Raw genomic sequence first — 26,854 nt, forward strand, 5'->3', positions numbered from 1 at the left:
TGGCCCACAATAGCTATTTACTAATTTTATAACAATGACAAATAAACTAGAGACTATACTTATTAAATAAGTTCAAATAAGTTTTAGGTAGTTTTATGAAAAATGATATATATATATTCTATTGTAAATGAAAGAAAGAAGGAAAGCAAGATACTAAGGACACCCATATCCACATGGGTAGTTCAGTATGAAAAAACCATGTGCAATGAAATAATGATGGCTGGCAGTTTCACTGTGTACTTCCATGGACAGAATCATTTCCTTATTCTAGAAGACTGTTTTGTTTATCTTTTCACACGACAAAAAGCAAAATTCTTTTTCACACATGATAACACGACTCATTTTCATAATTCCTTCACAAATTGACCTTCATTCAACTCAATATTAAATACCACAAAGAATTTTAAACAACATAAATACACAATAAAATTATAAAAATTAATTTAAAACAAACAAATAATAAGTTTATTATTTAAATTAACTCATCTGTTTGTTCAGAAAATATTAAATAAATTTTTCAAATATTTGTAAGGTATGTGTCTTTTCTAAAGAGATTCTTTTATATTTTAGGTTTTTTTTTTTTTTTTTTTTTTGTAATTGTAGATAATTTTATAATCGAGTGTTGGAATATTTTAAGGGGTTTTAATTATAAGGATTTTTTATAAGATTTTTAAAACTAAAGTGAAAGATTTAACTTTTAAAGTATCTCAAAAAAAAAAAAAAAAAAAAAAAGTTCTAGACTTATTTATTTTTGCTGTTTGGTTTTGAAAAATATTATTATGGTGGTGGGAGATCTATATGATGTTACGTACGAGGGGTGGCAAAACACGCTAGAGAAAAAAAAGCCAAACAACAATGAAAAGTGCTTTTTTAGTTCAACTTCTGTCTTATCCTTTCACTTTCTTCACGAGGCTTGTGCCGCACACAGCCTAATCTCTAATAAATTGCTCAATCATCTAAACACTTGATAATCCACTTTTTACCTTAATCTTCTAAAATTTATTTTCTGTTAAATATTGTAACCGAAGTGTTTTATTTATGATATAAAAAAATGATAAAATTTCGAAACAACTTTTTCATACAAATTAAAAGAATGTTGCTAAGAATGAATCCAAAGTGAATACAATTTTTGACTTTTCCCAATGACATTTTTCCCATCGAGGTTTGGTGCAACGATATTTTTTCACTTGTCAAGTTTCAGAATGACAACTTTCTCACCTTTCGTCAGTTGTGTTAGTGTTTTCTGTTAAATATTTAACTGAAAAAAGAAAATATCTTAAATAGATTATGTCATAATAGTTTATATAAATTAAAATTTAGTTAAATCAAAGTTTTTACCTGATTATTTATTAGTTCAAGTATAAATATATATTTTTTTTCCTGTTGTTTTTTTAGGGCTTATAAGCTAATTTTAGCTTATCAGCATTTGAAATTTTAAGCAATTACTGTTTGGTTAAAATACTATAAGGTGATTGAGTAAGTAGTTAGTTTTAAGAGTTGTTAGTCAAAACTAGCTTATAAGCTCTAAATTAAGTGACAGTTTGTATATAGTTTTTTAACCTTATAAATTGAGCTTAGAAGCAAAAATAAAATAAAATAGATTTATTATATATTATATATATTATATATATATCTATATAATATATATATATATATATATAGATATATATATTATATATATATATATATATCTATATATATATATATATAATATTTGATTGCTAAGCGTAGTTTGATCAAGTATATACCACATTATCCTTGTTAATTTTAAAATTTCATAGTTATCACCCTTTTAATGTAGTGCCATTTTAGTCATTTTATAATAAATGTACTTATAGCCCACCGCTTTTTACCAAACACGGTCAACTATTCTTTTAGTCATTATAAGTACTTTAAACCAAACGCGTATTGCTTAAATATTTAAATGCTTATAAGCTAAAATTAGCTTAGCTTAAAGAACAACAATTGCTTATAAGCTAATTTTCCATAAGCTCAGACAACACGTCAATAATTATTAGTCACTTATAGTACTTTAACCCAAATGTGTAATTGCTTAAATGTTAAGCTTTAAGCTAAAATCATTTGTGTTTTATAGCTAATTTTCATAAGCTCAGACAAAGTTAAATGTGGCTTATAAGTACATTTTTATTAAAAATGACTGAAAAATGTATTACATTAAACAATAGTATAATATAGAATTTAAAATTAAACAAAGAAATGTGGTAATATATTGGCAAACTAGCTGATAAACAGAGTGCTTATAAGCAAAAAAAAAAAAAAAAAAATTACCTCCCCAACTTATTTTTTTTTTTGCTTATAAGTCAATTCAACTTAATTTTAGAGCTATAAGCTAGTTAAACCAGTATAAGCTTAGACAAACACCCCCTTATATTAAGAAATTGCTTTCTATGCTAATTAGTAAAAGTGGAAAAATATTATTATGCAAAACATTATAAAATTAGTAGATTATGACTAACGTGATGAGAAGATATTGATGTTATAAATAAATAAAACACAGGGTGCCATAACTAGAACCTATAACAACAGTTTCAGTTCCGTTTCGGTCTGGGTATCCTGTAAAATTAATTACCCCAAAAGTTTTTAAATGGCAAAAAACCTTTAAAAACTACAAGCCCCTTGGCACTTGTTAACAAAATAAATACAAATTACAAACTCTATTGCTTTGTAAAAGTCGATTCTCAAAAGTCAAACTAACTTACTTTAAAGTTATGAAATATAAAATTAAATGTATTCACCATTATTTGTTCTGCAAAAGTTTTTATGAAACCCCCTACTCTTTAAGTTTTTATATTAGCGTTTTCTTCGTTCGTGTCCCAACTATAGAAACCGAATCGAAACCGCATAGTGATGGTTCCAAAATTTAGAACCAGAACCTACCAATTGACGGTCGGTTCCGGGTAGGAACCAGAACAAACCTCGGGTACCACCAGTTCCAGTTCCATCGTTCTTTTGAACACCCTATTAATTAGTAAATGAAAAATATTATATTATGCAAACATTATAAATTTAGTAGATTATTGATAATAATGATGGGATATTGATGATATTATAAATAAATAATAAACAAATATAGGTTATTTAATTTTAATATTACTCTTAACTTGTAGGTGAACAACATTTTTTTCTTTTTTGACTTTTTGGCTAATTAAAAAATAATATGAAATTTATAAAGTCAATGTTTAAGGGTATTTTTATATTTTTAGTAAAATATTAATGAAAAACAGTAACAGAATTTAACGAAAGGCAGGGAAGTGTCTTTTGAAACTTGAGGGTGGAAAAGGTCGTTTTGCCAAACCTTGGGTGGGAAAATGTCGTTCTCCCCTTTCCCCAGTTTGGCAGCAGCAAACCAAGCACTGGAAATGGAATGACCATACTGAAACTTTAATTAATAAAATTTCTAGGCATTAATTTTCATAATTATAGACAAGACACTCACCATTAAATTTCTTCCCTATATAAACCCCCCCACCTCAATTCATCTCTTCACTCACTAGACTCAACTATTTCCAGAAACAACGAACTGCATATTTTTTATTTCTAAATGGCAGCCAATGGAAATGCAAATGGAAATGGTTACTCTGACGACCCAGAGAAGCGAAGCTGCTGTTGGATGAGCATGAAGAGAAGATTTCATGTCCAGTGAGGTTTGTTCGCGACATTATCATCGTGTCTCCGACGGCCTACCGTCCCTTTTGCCCTCGCGCCGCGCCTGTCCGGCGCTGACGTCACTTCCTCTATCATTCTCATTGCTGGATAGCTGAAGTCGCTGCTGGAGCCATCTCTATGGGCCTCGGCGGGTACGGAACTTCTCATTTACTTATAAATTTAGGACGCTTGCATATGAGAATTTTCTGTTTAATAATGTGAAAATCGATATTGATTTGCAGGTATCTAGCCGCGAAAAGTGAAGCTGATCATTACATGAGGAGCCTCAAGAGAAAAAAGAGATCATCAATGTCACTGACATAAGGTAATTAGTTTGAATTAAATCTATATGGTACTTAAAGATCTTCCTTCTTGAAGATGGTTTCTAGCGTCGTCGTAAAAGACCTGTTTCTATAGTAAAACGCTCAATTTGTTTATTTATTTTACTTGCAGAGGCAGCTGAATGTGCAGAAATTCTAGCGCAATATGGAGCAAGCCCATGAATATGAAGTGTGGTTAATGCTTTAAGGAGAACCCACAACAATGGCTTGATTTCATGATGAAGTAAGTCTTTCTTTAAAATATTGCTGGCATAATTAAATTCCAAACCAACAAAGAAATTAAAGAACATAAAAATTGTTAAAATTTTCTGCAGGTTTGAACTTGGATTGGAGAAACCAGATCCGATGAGAGCCCTTCAAGCGCTGTAACAATTGCATTATCATACATAATGGTGGATTTGTGCCACTTCTGCCATACATGGTGATCCAGTGGCAAGAGAAGCTTTGGTCGGATCTGTGATTTTGACCATTTAGCGTTGCTGATTTTGGGTGGGTTGCGAAGGTTAGTTTTACAGGGAATCAGCCTCAGAGTGCTATGCAAACTGCTTTCATTGGTGCCACTGCTTCAGCAGCGGCCTACGATAGCTAAGCTTCCAGAATGATTTATTTTTATTTTTTGGTTGTAGATTTAGAGTTTTGGTTGTATGGCCCCTCTTCTCGCTGGTGTTGCAGCCAAAAATTTATTTGCTTGTTTCATCAAAACGTTGTAGGATTTGCGTGCAAAATTATAACAATTCGCTGTCTTGTTGAAATTTATTTAAGTCTCATTTGTTTTCAGTATGCACTTTACTCAAACTTAAATTTTTACACTAAAATGATGGATGTCAAATAAGACATTTCGTCACGCTTATAAAGTTATTATATAATATATTATAATTAGTAATATTAGTCATAGAATATAGATTCAATCCATTTGAACTTATATTATATTCATCTTTATTTTCTAAAGAATCTCTTTTACAGCGTTATACTATTTGATGTCTCAAATATTCAAGTTCTTTTAGATTAAATGACATATAGAATATATTAGTTCTAAATATGTCTCATTTTAAATTTTAAACATTAAAAGCTGATAATTGATAAAAAATTATTTAGAACCATTTCCTTTTTACCCCACATTTTTTTACTTTAATCATAACATACCTCATTCAAGCCATATCTTTAAAAGCAAATAAAAAGGATCCAATAGGTTGTGTCTAGAGTTCAATGAGATACCATAACTGACCATGACACCACAACTCCTGCGGTGAAGAAGGAAGAAGGAAGAAAGGGAGGAGGAGGAGGAGGAAGAAGAATTCTGGGGCAAACATTAATTCAAAAATAACACTAAAGTATATGCGAAAAAAATTCAAACCTTATTAGATGACGTCGATAAACAGTTTTTAATATCGTACAAAATTTAATCAATTTTTATGTTAAAAATTAAAAATTTTATTTTAAGTGTTTACATTAGATTTATTTTTTATTTATTTATGTGGGCTTCTTAATTCTTATATTTTAAGGGGCTTTTGGTATTTTTAAGAGGTTTTTGCTATTTTCTAGAGGTTTTCAATTTTTTAATTGAGGTACCAATACTTTGCGAAAATCATTAGGACACTGAGACTCATTATTTTCACGGGTGATAAAAATTAACTTGTTTACATACATCAATGGAGGTTTTGACCTTAAAACTAGACCTGACAAAACAGGTGAGTGGGTCGGGTTAAATGGATATGGGCCCAAAACAGGTTCGAGTTATACGGGACTTGAACCCTACCCTATGTGGATGGGTGACCCACGGGTGCCCATTTTTTCCTCTCAAGTTTTCAATTTTTACAGTTTTACCCCCAAGATTCCTGCAGTTTTAATTTTACAGTTAACCACCAAATTTTTTACATTATTTTTTATATTGCGTCATGTTTCGGCACACCCACACATCATTGACTGGACAGGTCCTTGTTGTATATATAATATTGAAATACTATATTAATTATAATTCTTTATTAATTATAATAGCTTCAAATTCTTTATTATGTAGAATTGGGTTTTGGTTTTTTGTTTAACTAAAAAGGAGTTTAATAATAACAGGAACCACACCATAACAGTAAACATGTGAACTTTGTTTCCAATCATTCATCTTCATCTGCACCTTCCTTCAACAATACATTATAAAATACAAAATACATACACAACTTGATCTCAAACTATGACACATCCTAATTCTGCCCTCCTTTTTATAAAATAAAAATATCTTCTAGTGGGTCATTGACTCATTAACAAAGTCATGTCTCAACAAACGTGTTCAACTTGGATATTATACCAATAGTCCAATACTTATACTAGAGCAAAAGGAAAACTAAAGAAGTAAAACCAAATAGAACAGCCCTAGAGCAAGCTGAAGACCAGCACTAGAGAAGTTGACGAACAAGCTCTGCTTTCTACCAAGAATTTGAAACCATAAAACAAATAGAATTTTACAAGGCAAAAACTTCGGTAAAATAATAAAACACCACATATATTTCAAGATATTCAAGAGTGCGTTGGTTTATATTTTGGATAGGATTTTGGGGATAGTATGGGGTTATGGATAGGGGAGTATTACGAGGTAAATTTTAAAAATTTGTAAAAAAACCTAGGTTTATTAATTTAATTAAAGACCCTAACAGAAAATGATAAAAAACACCCCCCCCACCTGTAGTGCCAGATTCCGGCCACCACCGCTGGAATCTGGCCGAAATTTTTTTTTACGGCACAGACCGATCGGATCTGTGCTGTAACACGTCGTTATGGCCTTTTCCAGCCAGATCCATGGTGGATCTGGCCGGAAAAGGCCAGATCTACGGTCTGTTATGGACGTCGATGGCCGGAAAGGCCAAATGACGGCCATTTCTTTGGTCTTCGCTGAAGGCCAGATCTGGCCTTTTCTGGCTAGATCCTGTGTGATCTAGCCGGAAAAGGCCACTTGGTGAACTTCCAGCCATTTCTGGTCGGAAGTTAGGCCGTGTACCGATTCCGGCTATCACCGACGGTGGTTGCCAGAATCTGACAAGTTGGGTTGATGGGGGTGTTTTTATTAATTTTTAAACTTTTTTTCAGGGGGTATTTAGTGAAATTAATAACCTTATGGGGTCTAAAAGTAATTAAAAAAATAAGATAATATTTCTGGAATAATGTGCCAAACATTATTTGGAGAATAGGATCCAGAATATGGATAAAAATACTAAGCCAAACATAGTGCAAGTTGCCCACCAACCGTTTGTTGTTTTGTTGCTATGGAACTCATAATGTCTGTCTAATCCATTCATGTTATAGTTGTTATCATCATACCGGTATACCACTACACTAAGCAAAAAAGCAATCCCAAAAATCATCAAAGAAGGAAACAAAACGAGTCAACTAGTAATCAATCATCAAAACACCCCAAAAATCATCAAAGTAAACCAACCTCCATAAAGGGAAACAAGTATAATCAGCAAAAGACTAAAGAGGGAAACAAGAATAATCAGCAAAAGACCAAAGAGGGAAACATTTCTCAGGTAGTGTTAGAGAGGAGATGTCGATGGCAAAGGTGACGATGTGAGAGAGGGGAGTTGCGTCTGTGTGGGAGGGAGGATGGCCGGTAACAGTGTGACGATGTGAGAGAGGAGATGGCGACAATGATGATGACGAGGTGAGAGAGGAGATGGCGACCGCGACGATGATGATGTGAGAAAGGAGATGGTGACGATGACGATTTGAGAGAGGAGATGGACGGTGACGGTGACGGTGACGATGTGAGAGAGGAGAGTTGCGTCTGTGTTAGAGCCTGTGAGGGAGGAGAGTCGAGATGAGTGTGAGTCTTTTAGGATTAGGGATTTCAATTTTCAAACTTTAATTTAGCTTTTTTTTAATATATAAATAATAAATGGGCATCCGTGGGTCTACTCGTCTAACTTACATGAAATACGGGTCGAGCCGGATACAAGTCTAGAAAAGCAGGTCCAAAACACTAAACCCGTACCCTATATTTTTTATCTGGATATGGGTCGACCCGTAGGTCTGAACCCATTTCACCAGGTCTATTTAAAACATACAGGTCTCTCGTAGGTCAAAATTCTTTATAAAATATGAATTCAAAACCGCATCTCTTTGAGAACCTAGCTATATAATCTTTACACATAACTTTTTCTTTTATGTTGGTGACTCGTATCAACATTGCAATTATAACTCCGACAAATCCCTTTGAAGTTGGGCTTCCTTAATGGCAACTAGCTCCCAACCCCCACGAACATTATTAATTGAACCCATTAATTATATATATATATACAAATATTTATAATAATCATGAGAATTGCAATATTAAATTTTGAAGTAATTGTAATAAATATATATAGTTTGACCTACCTACCTACATGGCAGGGGGGAATATCTTAACTATATGTACCCATATATATGGATGAAGTAGAATTTATTTTGGTTGGTAAGATTTGTGTTTTATTAATTTAATTTAGCCCATGCTTTTAATTGGCAAAAATGGCATCCTAATTTAATTTATCATTGCTGGACTGAATTGATATTTTATGGATGAATCTGAAAAGGGTTAGTTAAAAGTGAATTGGGGCTTAAACTTGGCCCAATAAAACTTGACATGAAACAAGTTGGTNTGTGTAATTGCTTAAAATTTTAAATGCTTATAAGCTAAAATCATTTGTTGTTTATAAGCTAATTTTCATAAGCTCAGACAAAAGTTAAATGTGGCTTATAAGTACATTTTATTATAAAATGACTAAAAATGGTATTACATTAAACAATAGTATACTATAGAATTTTAAAATTAAACAAAGATAATGTGGTAATATATTTGGTCAAACTAGCTTATAAACAGAGTGCTTATAAAAAAAAAAAAAAAAAAAAAAATTACCTCCCCCAACTTATTTTTTTTTTTGCTTATAAGCTCAATTCAACTTAATTTTAGAGCTTATAAGCTAGTTAAACCAGCTTATAAGCTTAGACAAACACCCCCTTAATTAATTAAGAATATTGATTTTCTATGCTAATTAGTAAAAGTGAAAAATATTATATTATGCAAAACATTATAAAATTAGTAGATTATTGAATAACGGTGATGAGATATTGATGATATTATAAATAAATAAATAACAGGGTGCCCATAACTAGAACCTATAACAACAGTTTCAGTTCCGGTTCTGGGTATCCTGTAAAATTCAATTACCCCCAAAAGTTTTTTAAATGGCAAAAAAACCTTTAAAAACTTACAAATGCCCCTTGGCACTTGTTAACAAAAATAAAATTACAAATTACAAACTCTATTGCTTTGTAAAAGTAGATTCTCAAAAGTCAAACTAACTTACTTTAAATGTTATGAAATATAAATATAAATGTATTCACATTATTTTTTCTGCAAAAGTTTTTATTAACCCCCTACTCTTTAATTTATTTTATATTAGTCTCGGTTCTCGGTTCCGATTCCCAACTATAGAAACCGAAATCGAAACCGCATAGTGATGGTTCCAAAAATTTAGAACCAGAACCTACCAATTGACGGTCGGTTCCGGGTAGGAACCAGAACCAAACCTCGGGTACCCACCAGTTCCAGTTCCAATCGGTTCTTTTGAACACCCCTATTAATTAGTAAAAATGAAAAATATTATATTATGCAAAACATTATAAATTTAGTAGATTATTGAATAATAATGATGGGATATTGATGATATTATAAATAAATAAATAAACAAATATTAAGGTTATTTAATTTTAATATTACTCTTAACTTTGTAGGTGGAACTAACTATTTTTTCTTTTTTGACTTTTTGGCTAATTAAAAAATAATATGAAATTTATAAAGTCAAATGTTTAAGGGTATTTTTATATTTTTAGTAAAATATTAATGAAAAACATAACAGAATTTAACGAAAGGCAGGGAAGTGTCATTTTGAAACTTGAAGGGTGGAAAAGGTCGTTTTGCCAAACCTTGGGTGGGAAAATGTCGTTCTCCCCTTTCCCCAGTTTGGCAGCAGCAAACCAAGCAATGGGAAGATGGAATGACCCATACTGAAACTTTAATTAATAAAATTTCTAGGCATTAATTTTCATAATTATATGCACAAGACACTCACCATTAAATTTCTTTCCCTATATAAACCCCCCCACTCAATTCATCTCTTCACTCACTAGACTCAACTCATTTCCAAGAAACAACGAACTGCATATTTTTTATTTCTAAAATGGCAGCCAATGGAAATGCAAATGGAAATGGTTACTCTGACGACCCAGAGAAGCAGAAGCTGCTGTTGGATGAGCATGAAGAGAAGCATTTCATGTCCAGTGAGGTTGTTCGCGACATTATCATCGGTGTCTCCGACGGCCTCACCGTCCCTTTTGCCCTCGCCGCCGGCCTGTCCGGCGCTGACGTCACTTCCTCTATCATTCTCATTGCTGGCATAGCTGAAGTCGCTGCTGGAGCCATCTCTATGGGCCTCGGCGGGTACGGAACTTCTCATTTACTTATAAATTTAGGACGCTTGCATATGAGAATTTTCTGTTTAACAATGTGAAAATCGATATTGATTTGCAGGTATCTAGCCGCGAAAAGTGAAGCTGATCATTACTTGAGGGAGCTCAAGAGGGAACAAGAAGAGATCATCAATGTCCCTGACATAGGTAATTAGTTTTGAAATTTAAATCTATATGGTACTTAAAAGATCTTNTTTTGTAAATTTGGACCTAACACTTTATGATTCAATTTTCCATATTCTTGTCATAAGATATGATATAATTGGTCATCATTATTACATGAGTAGCCCCACTATCCCACTTTTATAAAGTTGGAATAATAAGAAGAATATAATTCTCTCTTTTTTTTCTCTTTTGAACAAAAAAGATGATTAGTGTTATAATTAATAAATTAATAATGCATTTAAACCATGCATGATTTATTATTAATTAATTATGGATCAATTTTGGTTACGACTTTGTTGAATCGATCTTTCACTACATAATTCAATTGCATAAAGGAATTCGATTTGTCTTCCAAAAGTATGAAAAGTAGATCAAGTTGAATCTCTATATATTCACTATAGAAAACGTTAGTCAATCAATGTTCCCCCTTATAATGAATTTAGCAAGTTTATGAATGTGACCGATTAATGAGGTTGCATACTTCTATAATTCCATAAAATTAAATTATCCTAAAGAAATAGTTTTAAATGGGTTATTTGATTATTCTTATCAGGAGAGCATTTTTATATTGCACGTACACAATTAAAAATATTTTAAGTGCTTAATTAATGAAGCAATGAATATAATCATATTTACCTACTAATTTATAATTATGTTTCTAGAATCAAGATAATTAAAAATTAAAGCTTTATATAACTTTCTTAATTTCTAATTATGAGGGTGCATGCACTTTCCAAAAGTTCTATTTGAAAATCTACAAGTCTTTTTTAATTAATTTATTGCATATAGTGGGTTCCCTTAGCTTACATAGTTTTCTTAATTTCTAAATTAATAAGTAAGTGGGTTCCCTTAGCTTACATAGTTTTCTTAATTTCTAAATTAATACGTAATCTCTTTTAGATGTCAAATAAATTTTATAAATTTAATCAAATTTTATAAATTTAATCAAATTTTTTTTTTTATAAATCCAATAATTGTCGCTCCTACGACTTAAACACAAGACTTCTAAGTATGACTAACCCTATAGTTGTTTGTTTAACATAACATTCCCTATAAAAGTGTATAACATGTATATATGTACTAATTAGATAAATGTACATGCACTTCAATATCTCAAGATTTTTCATTCATTTATCATCCATAAAGCATTTACTAAAATAATAAAAAAAAAAATTAGGGGGATGAACACATGTACCTAAGTCCAATCCCATCACGTCATTTTAAAGTACGAAATATGTACACTCGCAATTAGATGAATATATATACACATTTATCATATGTATGAAAGACATTCATTCATTTATCATATATCAATTACATCATGTTATACATATCCAATAAAATAATTTTTTTTTTAATAAAACAAAAATATAACATACCACATTAATATACGCACAATATTTATACAGACTTCTCTCTTAAAAGAAGAAATATTGGATAAGCAATTACATTACTTATTGCCTTTGTCTTATTATGAACAGAAGAGTCCTGAATGAAAAGAATATAAGTGTTGAGAGAACCCTAGGGGGAAGAAGAGAAGAACATAAGAAAGCAAAACTCGTACATTCTAATATACAAGAACAAGATATCATTGTGTTGTCAAAATCAACCTTTAAAGTTAAGTGAATAAAGGATGCAGGGAGCCAGGTCGCGCGTGGTTCAAANTATAGTATAAAATTTAATCAATTTTTATATTAAAAATTATAAAATTTTATTTTAAGTGTTTAGATTTATTTTTTATTTATTTATAGGGGGCTTCTTAATAGTCTTAATATTTTAAGGGGCTTTTTGGTATTTTTAAGAGGTTTTTGCTATTTTCTAGAGGTTTTCAATTTTTTAATTGAGGTACTGTTGTAATTAAAGAGACCAAATGAAAATGTAATAGCAAACCAAACATCCAACATAACAGATAAATCACAAGAATAAACAGATAATAAATTCGAAAAATAAAAGACACAATGATTTATAGTGGTTCGGTAATCTTACAGATTACCTACATCCACTCTCTAGGGCAATAAGCAGATTTTACTATGAGAATAGAGAACCTTACAGAGATTTATGCTCACCCTTTATACAGTGCACAAAACCCCTCTGTAAAACCCAGATCTCCTCACCACCACCGTTTGATTCCATCAACGTTCTTCAGATTTCCAGCACATCCAAAGAATCGTAACAAACTTTCTCTCTTTGTTAACCAAGAGAGAAAGGTCAAGAGAAACAGAATGAGCAAAACCTAATTTGGATTAGGTTTATTGAAGACTGGATATGATAGAATTGCCCCTTAATCTTTAGCAGTATAACTTTGACTACCCAAGTTCTATTTTGACTATACACGTGGGCATAGGTGAATTGCCACATCACAACAGATCTCCACCTTGCCACTTGATCATTGCTCTTCCTTACTGCCTTGAAACTTCTTCCAATTTTCTTCAATGTGCAGAAGGCTCTTAAAGAGCCTTAACTTGTCCAAAACAATAGACTTGGTGAACATGTCTACTAGGTTTTTCTCCCAAGAACTTTCTCCACCTTAATGGCTTTATCTTCAATCAGATTTCTTATAAAATGCAACCTAACATCAATGTGTTTCGATCTCTCATGAAACACTTGATTTTTACACAGAAAAATTGCACTTTGGCTGTCACTCTTGATTAGAACCTGCTGATGGTTTAAACCCATTTCATCAAGCATTCCCTTAAGCCACATTGCTTCTTTTACGGCCTCTGTAATGGCAACGTATTCTGTTTCCATAGTTGACAAGGTAACTATTGCCTGTAGGTTAGCCTTCCAAGAAACCAGATTATTCCAAAAAGAGAAACAGAAACAGAAACCAGTCATGGATTTCCTATTGTCTACATTTCCTGCATAATCAGCATCCACATATCCTTCAATGATAGTATCCTGATTTTGCCCCTTGCTGTAAACAATACCAGTAGTCAGTGTAACCCTCACATACCTAAGTACCCATTTTACAGCTTCCCAATGACTCATCCCAGGATTACTTATAAACCTACTTACAAAACTAACTGCAAAAGCTAAATCTGGTCTGGTACAAACCATCAAATACATCAAGCTCCCTATTGCATTTGCATACGGGATGCAAGCCATTTTCTTCCTTTCTTCTTCTGTTTCTGGGCATTGTACTGAACTGAGTTTAAAGTGTTGTCCTAAGGGTGTTTTGACAGGTTTGGAATTACTCATGTTAAATTTCCTTATGACTTTTCCAGCATATTCTTTCTGTGACAACATCAGTTTTCTATTTTTTCTATCCCTTTCAATATTCATTCCTAGGATCTACTTAGCTTGCCCTAAGTCTTTCATTTCAAATTGTCTACTCATCTCTCTCTTGAATCTAGCAATTTCAAAAAGATCTTTACAAGTTAAAAGCATATCATCCACATATAGAGCCAAATAAATGTAGCACTTATCATACAAACACTTAAAATAAAAGCAACCATCAAAGCTACTTCGAATAAACCCAGCATTCACCATAAAACAGTCAAATTTTCTATACCACTACCTAGGTGACTACTTCAATCCATACAGTAATTTTTTCAACAAACAAACTTGGTTTGTAGACCCATTTTCAAACAACTCAGGCTGCTCCATCAGAATTCTTTCTTCTAAATCACCATTCAAGAAAACAGTTTTGATGTCTAATTGCTCCAATGCTAAATCAAACCGAGCTACTAAGGCTAGGAGAATTCTAATAGTGGTATGTCTCACAACTGGTGAGAAAATTTCATTATAATCAACTCCTTCAACCTGTGTGAACCAACCTAGCTTTGAACCTAGGTGTTTCTACCCCTGGTATACCCTCTTTCTTTTTGAAAACCCATTTACACTTAACCACCCGACTGGCTTCAGGTTTGTTAACAAGAATCCATGTCTGATTTTTTATTAGAGACTCATACTCTTCCTGCATGGCAAGTTTCCATTCCCTAGAATCTTTACTAATCATGGCTTCCTTAACAGTTCTAGGTTCATCATCAAAATCTTTAGCAACTTGAAGAACAAATGCTACCATGTCAGCATGTGAGTACCTCCTAGTAGTCTAATTTCCTTTCTTTCTCTATCTCTAGCTAGTTGATAATTTTGCAAGTCATGTCCATCATCATCATCATAATCATTATCACCTAAGCTAAGTTCATCCTCCTGGGTATGGGAATCTGAAACAGAGTCTGAAACAGGATTGTTCAGACTTGGAATATCTCCACCTAGATCCAGATTAAACACCTTTGTCCTATCTGCATTGTCACTCTCTTCCTGACTCAAACCACCCAACTCATCTTCATTAAACCTCACATCTCTACTAATAATACACTTTTTCCCTCCAACATTTGTAACCCTTAATGCCATCAGGATATCCTAAGAAAATACACCTAATAGCCATTGGTTGTAACTTATCTGTTTTTTCATGAACAAAAACAGTGCAGCCAAAAATCCTAAGGTTACTATAGTTTGCAGGATACCCAGACCATTTTTCCATGGGTGTTTTTAAACTAATAGCTGAGGAAGGTATTCTATTTATTAGGTAAACAGCTGTGTGGGCAGCCTCTGCCCCAAACCTGGTGGGTAACTTAGAACAGGATAATAAGCTTCTAACCTTTTCTAGAATAGTCCTAATCATCCTTTCTGCTAAACCATTTTGCTGAGGTGTGTGTTTTACTGTTCTATGCCTCAGAATTCCACTTTCCCTACACAGATTATCAAACTCTTCATTTATAAATTCTAACCCATTATCAGTTCTAAGTTTCCTAATTTTCTTCCCAGTTTGGTTTTCTATCATGACCTTCCAATCTCTGAATTTCCTGAAGGCCTCTCCCTTGGTTTTCAAGAAATAAATCCAGACCCTCCTAGAATAATCATTTATGATGCTAATGAAATACTACAACCTCCCAAAGATGGATATTTAGTTGGTCCCACACATATGAATGGATATAATCTAAAATAGCCTTAGAACAGCGATTTCCCACACTAAATCTGATTATGTTCATCTTCCCATAAATGCAGTGATCACAGAAAACCAGCTTCTCTACTTTATCTCCTCCTAGAACCTTTTGCTTACCTAGCTCAACTAATCTTTTTTCACTAATATGCCCTAACCTCCTATGCTATAAAGTTGTCCTATTAGACTTCTGAGATAAGGATACTGCTGCTATTCCAGTGATGGTTGAACCATTTAGAGTATACAACCCATTCCTCATCTCACCTTTCATTATAACTAAGGACCCTTTAGTTACTTTAAGGACTCCACCTTGAGCTTTATAGCTATAGCCAATTGAGTCTAGACTTCCTAAAGAAACTAAGTTTCTTTTTAGCTCTGGTATGTATTTAACATCTGTGAGCCATTTGGAACTTCCATTATGCAAATTCAGCCTTACATCTCCTATTCCTAAGACTCTACAAACTGCATTATTTCCCATCAACACCTTTCTAGACTTTAGTTTCTTAAAGTTTGATAGAAAACTCCTATTTGGAGTCATGTGGAAAGAACAGCTAGAATCAAGTACCCATTCAACATCAGTTTCATTTTCAGAAACTACTAACACATCAGAACTCTCATAACCATCAGAAGCTATATCTAACTCTCACTAGCTAGCATCCTTTTCCCCTGACTTTTTGTTCCTATCAAGATAGCCCCTCTTAAAATGACCTTCCTTATGACAGTGAAAACACTTTCTAATGAATTTGGACTTAGATTTTGATCTACCCCTGAAATTTCCCTTCTTGTGGCCTTTCTTTTCAGGCCTTCCTCTCACATAAAACCCCTCACTATTTAGTTTACCTTCCTTTTTAAATTCAGCATCCTTAGCAGTAATTGCTACCACTACTTCATCTAGTTTAAGAGTTTGTCTGCCATACTTAAGGGTGTCCACAAAATTTGAAAAGATTTTAGGAAGGGAATTAATAAGAATCACTGTTTGATCTTCATCCTTAACCTTAACACTAAGCCCTTCTAGATCATGTACAAGTTTCATAAAGTCATTCATATTTTCTCATAATATTTTGTTTTCATCCATTTTAAAACTGAACAATTTCTGTTTTAAAACTAACCTATTAGGAGAAGACTTTGACAGGTATAGAGAGTCTAGTTTTTCTCAAATTTCAACTGGTGTGGTCATTTTCTTAACTTCTCTTAAGACCTTATCCCCTAAACCTAGGATTAAAGTACTGTAGGCTTTAGCTAACATGTCTTTCTTCTCCTTCTCAGATAGGGAGTCTAGTAAACTACCCTCACCCTCTAAAGTATCAGACAATCCATCCTTAACTAAGATAGCCCTCATTTTCATCTTCCACAATCCATAATCATTATCCCCTGTGAATTTCTCCACCTCAAACTTAGACATTTTCTAGGTTCCTACCCTTCACAGATGCCCAGAGTCAAAAGCCCCAATTTACCCGAGACTAAACAGAAACCCTAAAATTGCAGCTGTAAACAGAAAACCAGATCTAAGCCTAGATGCTTCAGATTCACAAAAGATCTCTTAACCTAGAAAAACCCTAGGTGTCAGAATGAGAACCTAGCTCTGATACCACTTGTTGTAATTAAAGAGACCAAACGAAAATCCAATAGCAAACCAAACATCCAACACATCAGATAAATCACAAGAATAAACAGATAATAAATTGGAAAAATAAAAGACACAATGATTTATAGTGATTCGATAATCTTACAGATTACCTACATCCGCTCTCTAGGGCAATAAGCAGATTTTACAATGAGAGAACCTTACAGAGATTTACGCTCACCCTTTACACAGTGTACAAAACCCCCTTGTAAAACCCAGATCTCCTCACCACCACCGTTTGATTCCATCAACGCTCTTCAAATTTCCAGCACATCCAGAGAATCGTAACAAACTTTCTCTCTCTGTTAACCAAGAGAGAAAGGTCGAGAGAAACATAATGAGCAAAACCTAATTTGGAATAGGTTTATTGAAGACTGGATATGACAGAATTGTCCCTTAGTCTTTAGCAATATAACTTTGACTACCCAAGTTCTATTTTGACTATACACGTGGGCATAGGTCAATTGCCACATCACAACAAGTACCAATACTTTTCGAAAATCATTAGGACACTTGAGACTCATTATTTTCACAGGGGTGAATAAAATTAACTTGTTTACATTACATCAAATGGAGATTTTGACCTTAAAACTACACCTGGCAAAACGGGTGAGTGGGCCAAATTAAACGGGTACAGGCGCAAAACAGGTCGAGTTATACGATTTTGGACCCGAACCCTACCCTATGTGGGTACGAGTGAAGCTGCGGGTGCCCATTTTTTCTCTCTCAAGTTTTTAATTTTTGCAGTTATACCCCCAAAATTCCTGCAATTTTCAATTTTTACAGTTAACCACCTAATTTTTTGCATTATTTTTTATATGCTGTCATGTTTCTGGCAACACCCAACACATCATTTGACTGGACAGGTCCTTGTTGTATATATAATATTGAAATACTATATTNATGATTTCATTGTTGTAGGTACCAAAAACTGGAAAAGGCAAGAAGAAGGCCCTCCCGGTTAACAAGGACAGATTCATCAGTAAGATGTTTCTCAGAGGAGATTCTGTGATTATTGTTCTTAGGAATCCGAAGTAGTAGATTTTAATTTGTGATGATCTGTACCAACACTATGAACACCATCCCACCAAACAGTAGGTTCGTTCTAAATGCATTTCGTATGTTATATATACTTTTGTGATGCCATTCCTTCATACAAAGATCGGTGGGAGTATTTAACTGTTCCCAATTTAGAGCAACTTCACCTAGAACTTGTATGTGTTGTAAATTTAGTGGATCATATTTGATGAAGTAGATAAGAGTTGAATTATAGGTCTTATCACCTCTTCATTTTAAACATTGAATGATATTTTGGCTTCTAGCTTTTAAGTATGAATCGAATTGTTTGCTTCTCTTGCTGCGCCTACCACCACTATCGAACTTTAGGATTTATGATAATATATCTGTGTGTCCTAGTCCCAATGGTTTGCAGAAATGCATATTTCTCATTTTATTTGGTATGTTCCTTGTTTATCTATGATGGCTATATTCTTGACCCAAATGATCTTCGTTTTATATCCAAATAATAATCTACATTTTAGATGAATTGAACATCTTCTCTTTATATCCGCTCTGCCTCAATCATATATGTGATTTTATTGCAACCTTCAGCCTAAAAATGAAATGGCTTTTTGATTTTTCTGTCAAAACATGTGTTGATTATTGTTCAAGTAAATAAATATCTCTAATGTTTACCTCAATTAAATTAGCTATAGAAAAGGATTTAAAAAACCCAGTTGGGCCTGGAAAATCAGGCCTGGGTTTAGGCAGGAAAGCCCTGGCTGGGGTATGTATATATATTATTTTTTGAGCAGTTGGATTAAAGTATCTATGATTGTGATTGAATCAAAATTATGTTATTTTTTAAGTGTATTAAATGTACAAGTTGTGTTAAATCTCAATCATTTAAAGTATTACATCTAATGTTCTTTGTTATGCCTAAAAAATCATGCTCATGTCAGCCTAATAAATGTCTTTCTGTACTAGCTCCCAAGCCCATATCTCCTCAAAGATATTCTTACCAACCCTATCTCCTTTCAAGAAATGAATGGATGAGAGCTTTCCATGTGTCAAGGTAACTTGCAAAACACTCATTATATTGAGTGCAAGGGTGTATAAATTGGCACTCCTCTTTCCGAAAAGGGGGGCTGGACATATGAGAGTTAACCATACATAAGAGCTCAATTCTTTCTCTCTGTAAACACTGTATTTCTTCATCTTTGTATGCCTTCTGGGCAATATCATAGAAATAGTTAGAGATCAATAAAATAACAGTGGATGTAGGAGTCGTTTGTTGAGCATCCGAACAATAGAGGTTTTCACAGTGGTTTGCATGCTCAATTGCAACAAGGACATGCTGCAACATGAAAAACAGGGAATTAACACAATTGGGTGGGTGAGTGTTGTGTTCAAACTACAAATATAACTTACATCTTCTTCCATTGGTCGGCCACATAATAAGAACAAGAAAAACAGAAGAAAGTCATGTCAGTAAATCAACAGCAATGAAATACTCATGAATTTAACAATGATAACTTGGCCAGAAAGGGGCAAATAAGTACCTCGTGTTGATAAAAGCAGAGAGTTCTGGTCTTCAAACAAATCCTAGTTGTAGACCTGGCAGAAAATAACACAACAAAACTACAAATTAAAAGCTGAAATTTGCTAGTATCAGGATTGAATATAGTAAAGCAGTGGGAACACATTAACTACCATAGCAAACATTCACAAATTAGATTAATAGTACATTCACCTCACTATTAGTTATGAAGATCAATTCTGAAATGGAAATGTGAAAAAAAGCCCATAATACTTATAATGTACTCATGCGTAAAGTTAACTTATTAAAGTTATCTTTCACACACAAAATTACAATGGAGTCAATATTAAACAACTCAACAGTATCTTTTAACACCATGAAAACATNGGCCCAAGCCATGTTAATTCTATTTAACATGAGGTATAAACCGGCCCAAATCAAGCGGGCACAAGCCTCTCAAACCTAGCCCATTTCCTAGGTCCACGGACGAACCCAGAGCCCACAGTCCTGTCATAGTACTTTCCTACTCCCAGTCAACCTCCTATTCAAAGACGTCTTCCTATTCCTGATCACTTTCCTACTTAGCGAATTCTCTTAAACAGAGTTATCTTCCTATTTGGACACGGGTAAGACGACTCACCACGACCCTATTTCTTCTAGGGTTTACATCGGAGTCATAGGAGGACTCCTGTTCCCACCAGGATTGGGAGACCAGACGACCACTATATAAGCAGAGGCCTGCCCTCTCACAAAGGACATCGACATTACACCTTCACACCCGAGACTCTTTACTCGGGAGTTTCACTGATTCGCTGTAGTCACAGTCCCCGACTAGACTTCCGGTAATCTCTTATTCCTCAGCCCTCACTATATTAAGCCTTTCAGCCTTGCTGACTTGAGCGTCGGAGTGCCTACGGCTAACACCACCCTGGTGTTTCCCGTTCGCTTCACGCGTGTGTTTCTCTACGTGTGCAGATACAGCAGATCGCTAGTGGCCTCAACCTCAGGGGATCAGACCCTCCTTTCCGTACAGGTAGATTTTTACGTCTACATATACTATGGGGTTTCCAATATTAATTGGACTTTCCACATCAGAAAATATGTTTAATTTTAATAATTGATGCATGTATTGTCTTTAAATTATAATTTTAACTGTATCCCATTTGTAACTTAAAGTTGGCAAAATTGCAAAAACTTATGAACATGAAATCCTAAATGTCACTGGAACAGATTTTAAATATCAAATATTTAAAGCTCAAAGTTCTGGATATAAAATTACACACCTGAAGTTTGACCAAAAATCAATATGATATTGGAACTAAGGTTTTAAATATTACATATTTAAAGTTTTAGATACTAATTACAAACTTGAAGTTTGTAAAATAGAGATATAAATAGATTTGAAGTTTCATATCATGAATATAAAGTTCAGATTAAATTTGTAGTTTACCTTACGTTAGAACTTGAAGTTCTAAACGCTTTGAATATCAATCCAGAAAAAGATTTAGAACTTGGAAGTTCTAAATACCAACAGTGAACTTGAGTTTTTGTTAACATAAATATTGGATTGATGAACAACATAAATATGTTAATGATAGCCATATATGTTGATGGGTAGAAAGCGAGATTAGCACAAGCACATTTTTATATATAGTTTTGACCAATTGAATAGAAGAATGAAATAATGGGCAATGCATGGAATTGGAATAAAGGACAACTTTTATTTACTCCTTACATTCTCTATACATGTTATTTTCATCCCCCATATCTTTACTTGCTTTTCAATAAGATATCGTAATTTAAATTTCTGAAACATGGATTTAGAACTAGAAGTTTCTAAATACAAAATGTAAACCTAAAATTCACAATATAATAGACACGTAAGATGTCAAAACGCATTATTATATCATGCATCCAAAAGATGCGAATTTTGGAAAGGAAATCAATTATCCCTACAAGATAAGATAATGTTCTATTTTCTTTCTACTACTTGAATTAAATTCTGAAAGCTAAATTTCTTAGGATATAGGACATATTAATCCTATTAAAAAGACTGAAATGACCATTGAAAGGAGATGTTCTCCTTGAAGCTTAGGAAAAGTCAATTATTTGACATTACAATACAATTATGTAGTATAAATTTGTAATGTTACCTCATGAGTAGACAGTAAAATCTACCTGGAAGTCATTTGGAATTGATTGTGTGAGGAATGTGTTAGTAAACGGTCCCGTATACGCAGCGGAAACAAAACAAATATAATATAGAGATCGTTTACATGAGTCAAAATCAAAGGTATAATTTTACAATTCATATTAAATAAAATCTGCAGAAAAATAAATCTGAGTTTAAAGAAAACAAACGCACGTTGGAGGCTCCTCCAAATTTGTCGACGAATGTTTTGCTACCGATCCAAGTGTAGGATCGAACCTGCGTAGTCCACACGAAGACAATCTCAAAAAGAACCAAATAGGGATTTGCTAGATCCTCTTTGGCTTCAAGATTAAGAAGAAAGCAAATCAATTGAATTGATTTTAGGCAAAAGATGTTTCTGCCGTGGGAGTGTTTTGGAGTGGCTGCTGTGTGTTTTAATTTCAAGAAGAAATCAATTAAAAAAAAAAAAAAACAATAAACACACACTTTTTCCTTTTATAGTTAATCAAGTTGCCCTAATCCCATATGGAATAGGCTTGGGCTCCAACCCAAACACCCCATGTTCCCAAACACTCCCAAATTAGATATTTTATTTATTTCCTCATTATCTCAATTAAACTCAATTAATATATATTTAATCTATATATTAACATTTAACAATAATGATGATTTAATTAAATATATGCGAACACATATTTAAACGTAATTTCACTTATTTAATTTTTCTAATAAATTAAATAAAGGCTACGACCTCAGCAAATTTAATTGCACTGTGAAATTACCAAAATACCCTTTCGCCTAAAAAGACGAAAACGCCCTTCTTTCTTCTTGGATCTTAAATTATCTTCTATGTGTGTGACCCATAGGCTCCTTATCATGTCGGCAGTGTATAGTATCGCGATTAACACCAATTAATCGTCTCACTAATACACAGACCAAGATTGGCCCCTAGCAAGGCATCATGGCCACCTGATAGATTCGGATTCAGCAAAGTAGCTACCTGTCAACGATATGGTTACCGTGCAATTCGATCCTTTCATCATACATTATCTCGATGAGACGAAGGCATAGAAATATTGTCAACCTTCGGTTACTCTCGATATTGTGTATTCAGTTTTTGGACCAATGACCCGTATTATAAACTGGATAGAGCAACAACTCAATCCCACTGTAACCACAGTTTTAATGTCATTGCCATATACTGAATTGCGCCGTGAGATAACTTCTCCTGTACCCGGGAGTGATGAATCCTCTGTCAATCCACCATTGTCTTGATACACTCCTTGATGCAGCCAATCACCATCGTATTGACAGCTCTGAAAAGACTGCGTTAGGCTAGTGTCAAACCACACCAATCGGTGCACAAGGCGCTCTGGTGATCTCAAGTCTAAGGATTATATGTACCACCATTCATTAGAGGATTTGTTCCATAGACACTGGGGTTACCATCCATATGGAATCCTCTGGTGGGTGAGTCTAGTGAACTTGCTGCGGTGTAATCGCCTATAGCAAGCACCCATGTGTTGCATCAGGTTGTCACCAAACAACCTTGACAAGTGAGATTAGTCATTGTCTTTCGACAGGGTCGTTCAACACTATAATAGCCTTACCGTATTATCTATGCCCTTACTTTAAAATAATACTGGGGCTGCGGACGTTTCTATAATAGCCACTATATGTGCTCATAGGGTTCTCACTATTAAGATTTGAAACACTTGATACCCTCGTCACGGTTCTACCATTCTAAGGACATATATCAATACATATTGTAATAATAATGATTTACGCGATATGGTATAAAATGTCTTTTATTGATTAATGAAAATTATTACAAAGAGTCAATTCCATAATAATTGATTGGCTCTAGGGCACCTACTCCAATAGAATGAGCTACTGATAACTTCTTGGACCTGCAGAGAGACACAGAAAGTGAACGTGAAGCACCTAGGGACACTGGTGTGGTGTCGGCTATAGGCACTCCAATGCTCAAGTCAGCAAAGTTGTGAGGGGAAAAAAACGTAAAAGGTAAAAGGGATGGTTTACTGTGTTTGCGGAGTTAAGGCGCAATTATTGTCGTAGAATGTTTAGAGCTTGGCTTTAGGACTATGGACGATGGGGGAATAATGTGTATATCGAGTATCAATTGAAAACTAGTTTTTTGGATTGAATCGGTGGAAACTAAATCATGGATTTTGAATGAATTTCCAAGAGGACTGTCCTTTATTTTTATAGGGAGCCAAGGAAGGCTTAGTCCTTATAGAATTCAGAGTATTAGTTTCATGAACTAGGAATTCTCAAAACAGGAAGAATCCATGCAGGACTTGTAATTCCAAGATATTAGAATTCTAGTAGGACTTGGAGTCCTTAGGAGTTAGAATCTGTATGGGACTTTGGAAGTCGTTGTCTAGCAAAATTCGCATAAGACTCGAAGTCTTTTCCTGTGTTAAACTCTCATGAGATTTCGAATCCATGGAATGTTAGGATTCATGTGGGACATGAGCACTGAATAGCGAGCGCGACCTTTGTTGAGAAGTTCGAATCATAGTTGAGCCCAATTTGTAGAGTGATCTAACTCGTAGAGCAGCCCATATCGTAAAGTGATGTGACTCGTAGAGTAACTAGTTTGTGGCGTGGTCAAACTCATAGAGTGAACCAGCATATTGATTGGACCAGCTCGTGGAGTAAATCTTCCACACGATAGGATCTGTCAAGCGACCAACCGGAGTTAGGTCGTGGCACGGAGCCGTGAGTGTAATACATTAAGCCAATCGGAGTTGGGTTAGCCAATGGAGTTGGGCCAAAGCATTGGGTCATACATTGATAGTTTCCAAAGTTGAATAAAATGATATTGGGCTATCAGTAGTCCAATACAATTTTTTGCCTATACACCTCACAATTGAAATTGTGTGGTTTATGATTGTAACTGAAATATATATTATCTATTCCTGAAGAAGTTGAATGAATATCGAACCTACTCCAAAAGTAGCATATGGATTTCATAGATATACATATATATAGAATTGATGTAATGCCTCTTGACTGTTGAATAAATCAATGAGCTTTCAATAAAAATTATAAATTACTCCCAAGTGGTTATTTCACCATTCCCAAAAGTGAATGTTGACAAATTAATGGTCATATAATTCGTTGAGCCCCTAATGGGTGATATCTTTACTGTACTTTTTTTTTTTTTTCATATTTTGATGATGCAATATTCCCATGTTTAAGGAAATGATAAAATCTCATGAAGTAAGACATGAACTTTCATCGAAAGTGACATAATATTAACAGAATGTCAAACGCATTTATAGATGCATAACGAAATCATATATAAATACACCAACTTAGGTTATTACTCCAGCTAAACAGTATGTTAAAATGGTCACAAATTATTTATTTGTTGCATGATAGAACCCTAGGTCTAATGATATTGTTTCTTGGAAGATGAATAAAGAATAAAACTAACATTGGTGTTACCTGTTAAGGCTTGGACTACAGATAAAACCACATTCTCTATCTTTAGAAATAATGATCCCTAAAAAGATAAGGGCTTAAAAGAGGTCTTGCCTTTCAAGAGGCACAAGTTTCAAAAGAGACAAAAGAGTTGCACATACTACAAAAGTAGCATATGAGAATAGTTCCCTAAAAGTGGCAAATGTAAAAAAAAAAATGGCACATAGAATTGTTGCCCTAAAAGTGGCACATGTGCCAAAAGTGGGATATAGAAATGTTGAAATTTTTATAAATTTTGCATGTACGAGAGAAATGTAAAATTGTGAAAATATGATCATCAATGATATATTTGTAGTAGCTATTGAAATTATGATTGACGATTGATGAGTATAAATAGTGATATGGTTGGCCAAAATGGAAAAAAAACCAATTCAAGAAGATTTGACTTCTTTAGCAAATTGTAAAGTATGTGGACCTATAGTCCAAACACCTAAAAGCTGTTAAGCTTGTGAGATACAAATAAATATTTACAAAGAAAGGAATTGAGAAAATGAAATTGCTAGATATAAGGCCAATATTTTGGCTAAATGTTTTCTTCAGAGACCTGGAATTGATCTTGATAAGATGTATTCACGAGTGATGAATGTGATCACGTTTTGATATTTAATTATTCATTGGTCTCAAAAAGACTTGATATATGTCTCATAGATGTTGTTACCACATACTTGTACAGCATAATAAATACTAATATTTATATGAAACTCCTTGAAGGATTCATATTGCCTAAAGCAAAAATGGCAAATCCAAAAGGCATTGTATGGATTGAAACAATATAGAAGAATGTGGTACAATCACCTTAGTGAATACTTGAGGAGGGATATGTTAATAAATCCCACTATGCCTATGCAAGTTCATAAGGAAATTAATATCTAGTTTTGCCAATTGTGGTAGTATGTGTCAGTGCCATGATTTTAATTGAACTCCTAAAGAACTCACAAAAGTAACTAGATGATTAAAAGAAGAATTAAAAATAAAAGATCTAAAGAAAGCAAAATATAGTCTCAGCCTGTAGATCGAACATTGTTCAAATGGAATGTTGACTCATCAGTCAGATTATATTAAAAAGATCCTAGGAAGTTTTAATATGGATGAGGTTGACCCCTTGAGTACCCCAATAATGGTTCGGACTATTAATCATGAAACATATCTATCTCATCATAAGACGATGATGAAAGGATACTTGGTTTTGAAGTACAATATCTTCATGCAATAGGTGATTTATTATCCTTAGCACAAATATATTAGACCAGATATAGTAATTGCAATCAATGTACTGATGTAGACAGAAAATATTTTTAAATGGCATAGCAAATATTGTGACACTCTAAAGAAAACTTTGGTTGCGACATTTTCTAATCACTTAGAAATCCTAGCACTTCATGATGTTAGTCGAAAACCCATATAGTTATCGACATCA

General features: G+C 33.7%; 1 pseudogene; it reads left to right on the plus strand.

Annotated features, from left to right (window-relative positions):
• Positions 1 to 3,562: 3,562 nt before the first annotated feature.
• Positions 3,563 to 4,596, plus strand: LOC116125516 (annotated as a pseudogene).
• The last annotated feature ends 22,258 nt before the right edge of the window (positions 4,597 to 26,854 follow it).

Source organism: Pistacia vera, unplaced genomic scaffold, assembly GCF_008641045.1.
Source record: "Pistacia vera cultivar Batoury unplaced genomic scaffold, PisVer_v2 Contig167, whole genome shotgun sequence".
NCBI classification, from domain to species: domain Eukaryota; kingdom Viridiplantae; phylum Streptophyta; class Magnoliopsida; order Sapindales; family Anacardiaceae; genus Pistacia; species Pistacia vera.